General features: G+C 37.4%; 1 long non-coding RNA gene and 1 other non-coding gene across 2 annotated transcripts; one reads left to right on the forward strand and one right to left on the reverse strand.

The window, feature by feature from the left end:
- Nucleotides 1-287: 287 nt before the first annotated feature.
- On the forward strand, nucleotides 288-2769 carry LOC113178793 (uncharacterized). The gene is made up of 3 exons (XR_003300271.2): nucleotides 288-373; nucleotides 600-778; nucleotides 1808-2769. It is a non-coding gene; the product is annotated as an uncharacterized LOC113178793 (long non-coding RNA).
- On the reverse strand, nucleotides 602-808 carry LOC113178852 (small nucleolar RNA U3). Its single transcript, XR_003300274.1, has one exon. It is a non-coding gene; the product is annotated as a small nucleolar RNA U3 (small nucleolar RNA).
- Nucleotides 2770-3448: the final 679 nt, after the last annotated feature.

The raw sequence follows: 3448 nt of genomic DNA on the forward strand, positions 1-3448 counted from the left end.
TTCCCACCAGCAAATGAGAATGTCTGACCCACGGTATGTGTTGTCAAGCTTTTGATTTTTTTTTCCCCCTATTTAATAGCTACACTGGTATCTTAGTGAAGTTTTAATTTGCTTTCTCTTATTACGAGTGAAGCTTAATAACTTTTAAGTCTTTTATATATTTTTATGTGTTTCTTTTATTAAGATACAGTTTGTACATAATAAAATGTACAGATCTTAAATGTTTGGTTTAATGAATTTTGACAAATACCTCTGTGTAACCACCCTGGAGACAAGATCTAGAACATTTCCACCATTCCAGGAAACCCCAGTGCGCTCCTTTCCAGCTCCAGCTGCTCCACAAGCAGACACTTTCTGAGCTCTAATATCACAGGTTAGTTTGGCTTGTCCTTGGACTTTGTATAAAGGAACTGTTTGGAGATGCGTAGCTGATTATTTCGTGAGTCCAATTCTTTGGCTCAACGTAATTTTTAGGGCTCACCTATGTTGTGTGTTGAGCATTAGCTCCTTCATTTTTTATTACCAAGGAGAATTCTATTCTGTGCACATAATACAATGCTTGCAAAAATTAATTCTTTCCTTTTTTTCTTTTCCCACAGAGACCACTCAGGCAGCACCCTCCTCTTCTTGCTCCCGCAAAAGGAAGGAAAGAACAATCATCAGTGACAAATGGCAGCTGCAGCAAAGCAACACCAAGAGCAGGCTTCATCCTGGAGAGCGAACACTGCACCCCCTCCTCAGGCTCACTGTGCTCTTTGCATTCTGAGAAACTACTCTGGTAAGGAATGATCCCTGAAGATACAGTCTTCAAAATTGATTTTTATCTTCTTCTTTTATTTTCTCACTGTTGAAGTACTGAATTGCAAATATGGAAAGGGAGAAAAATAGAACGAATCCTGAGGTGTTGGATTAGAATGGTAGCAATCAATACAAGTTCATAGTTTCTAACATAGAGTAGCTGTAGATATATCTCTGTGTGTGTATGTACATATATACATCTATTCCCTAATCCTGTCTTCTGATATAGCTTGGGAGCAGCATCATTCCAACAGTAATGAGCACACCCACCACCTATACCTTGGTGTCTTTCTCTGTTTCTGTTGCTATGACAAAAATATTTGAGAGCCAGTAATTTATAAAGAAAAGAGGTTTATTTAGCTCCTGGTTCTGGAGCTGAGAAGTGCAAGAGCATGGTGCTGGTGAGGGCTGTCTGGCTGAATCACAAATGGCAGAGGGTGTCCCATAGTGAGTCAGCACGAGTGTGCTAGCTCAGGTTTCTCTTCCTCTGCTTATATAAAGCCTTTAATGCCTTCGGGGGGGCTCCACTCTCTGGCCTCATCTAATCCTGAGTACCTCCCAAAAACCTTACCTCCAAATAACATCAGCATGAGGCTTTAGGGATTAGGTTTCCAACACATGAGATTTTGAGGACACAGAGCACTTGGTATCCAGATACCATTCTCTATGAAAAAGAATCAAGGATCCCTGAACAAATGAGTAATTCCAGGGTTTGGGATGAAGATGGTACCAGGATAAGTCTGGAACATCTTCAGACAGTAAGGACACCTGCTAGAACCAACATGGCTATCTCAAAAGGACAGGGGTGCCAACCTGCAAGGGCCCTTGGCCACATTTTGGTCAACATGAACACCAAAATGAATAGATAGGAATATATTACAGTGTGTTGGGTTATTGTTGCTAATTGTTACTAAAATTGCAAATGTTGGGGAAAGCTTTTTTAAAATAGACTACCAATGAATAAATGCAGAATAAATGATAGAATATCACCATTTTACAACCACCACAGTAATAATTGATTCAAGCAAAAATCACCATTGGGCAGAAGGTTTGAGACAACAGAATTTTCACAGGATCTCATGCAGATTTCTTATTAATTATACAAGAAAAATGTACTGCGTTATTGGTGGGCTTGGCAAGCACAGTCCTAACCAAGTGATCAAAGCTAACATCTCCAAACGATCATGCAACTGATATCATGTGCCCCCGGGGGAAGCACTGAGGAGTACGGAGCATTCCAGCCAAAGATGTTGATGCTAATCACAAGGAAAGAATCACTGAGTTCCAAATAAAGGCACATTTGGCAAAACAACTGGAACTTGGGCTCCAAAAATATCAGTGGTATGGAAGACCAAGAGAGAAGACTAAAGAAATAAGACAACTAAATGCAACCTATCAATAAAAGAGCAGGAGGAAAAAACACATATACCATCAAAGACCTACTGACGTGGGAAAATCTGAGTAGGGGCTATATGTTAGAGAATGATATTACATTATTGTTGAAAACGTTGGGTTTGTTAATTGTGTTGTGGGTATATGGGAAAATGTGCTTGTTCTTCAAAAATATATGCTGGAGGCAAGGCATAGTAGTATATGCTTGTAACCTAAGAGACTGGGGAGGCTGAGGCAGGAGGATCACAAGTTCAAGGTCAGCCTGGGTGACTCAGCAAGACCCTACCTCAAGAATAAAATAAAAATGGCTGGGGATGTAGCTCAGTGATCAAGCACTTGCCTAGTATGCATGAAGCCCTGGGTTTAGGGCCCAATAGCACAGAAAGAAAAAAGGACAGTAAGGATACCTGCAAGAACCAACATGGCTATCTCAAAATACATGCTGGAATATTAAGGGGCGCATTATCATCAGTCCTACAATTAACTCTTAACTGGTTTAGAAAGTAAAGTTAATGGGTACTCCTCAGCCTGACCTCAGAGATATAAGTGTGCCATTTAATTTTGAAATACTTGATGTGAGGGTGGGTTCTATAATCTTAAGGTGATTGACTTCAAATGTAATAAATCATGCAGGAAACACTGCATGACTTCAAATTAAAAAAAAATAATGGAAATGTTTTTTATATTGTTTGGTGATGCATAGCTGATTTTATATTGATTGTATTGTTTGTATACATATCAAAACGGATCAAACAGCATATTTCAAATATGTGCATTTTTTGTACTTTAATTTTACCTCAATAAAGCTATGGGGGAAAAGTTTTCTTTAAAAAAAAGTAAATATGTGTTTTGTGTATTTCTTCATATATATGTATACATATATATGCATAAAGTATATAAGAATAAATATGTACGTTTTGTGTGATTCTTTTATATATATATATATATATATATATATATTCCTATCGTATATATAAATATTTATACACTCATACACATTTGGAAGAGAGAAAGAAAGTAAATATGGTAAAATGTTGACTGTTGACTCTGAAGGGTAATGAGTATTGCTGGTACAATTTTATTTTCAATTTTCTATAGGCTTGAAGTTTTTCCAAAATAAACATAGAGGGAAAAGCATTATTATAACACTAAATGGATACTACAGAATTCATAAAATGTTTTTCATTTAAAACAAGAAACTTCCAAAAGAAGTTTAGATGGAGCTGGATGTGGTAGTGTACACCTGTAATTCCAGTGA

This window comes from Urocitellus parryii, chromosome 16 (assembly GCF_045843805.1).
Source record: "Urocitellus parryii isolate mUroPar1 chromosome 16, mUroPar1.hap1, whole genome shotgun sequence".
NCBI classification, from domain to species: domain Eukaryota; kingdom Metazoa; phylum Chordata; class Mammalia; order Rodentia; family Sciuridae; genus Urocitellus; species Urocitellus parryii.